We start from the raw sequence: 622 nt of genomic DNA on the forward strand, positions 1-622 counted from the left end.
ATGGACCAACCAACCAACATGCAACCACTTAACCCACCTTGGGTCCGTGCATGTCACACCATGGTTTAGTCCATGGCTCCCTTTTAATTGTTTTACTTATTTAGTCCTTTGATTATTTGTTATTTACTTTGAAGGGACCATTTTAGGGTTTCCAAGTTGTAACCTATAAATAGGACCCCTAGTCATTTCATTTCCATCTTTTTGGCATAACTCTAGAGAGAGAACATTGTGGAGAGATCATCTTTCGGTGCAAGAGCACTTGGGCAATTTGGGTGCAATCCGTGAATCCCAAATTGATTTATCATTTTATGTAGTTTAATCATTCCTTGTGCAATACGTGAATCAAGGCTTGATTGTTCATTGGATCTTTGTGTCATTTTAGTTCATTCAAGAGCAATAGTATTCTATATAATGTTCTCGGAGTTCTACATTTGTTCTTGAAGTTCTTCATTATTTTTGGTCTCTCAATCCGTGTGAATCCACATTTCGACTATAACAAGTGTTAGTCAACTTTCCATAAGTTGCCCTAACCCTTTTGGTTGTCATAGCCGAATTGCATCACTTGGTAGGTCAATTCCCATTCGGCCAACTATTGCCTTATTGGGACTTGCCTAGCCGCCAC

Source organism: Juglans regia, chromosome 11 (assembly GCF_001411555.2).
Source record: "Juglans regia cultivar Chandler chromosome 11, Walnut 2.0, whole genome shotgun sequence".
Taxonomy (NCBI): domain Eukaryota; kingdom Viridiplantae; phylum Streptophyta; class Magnoliopsida; order Fagales; family Juglandaceae; genus Juglans; species Juglans regia.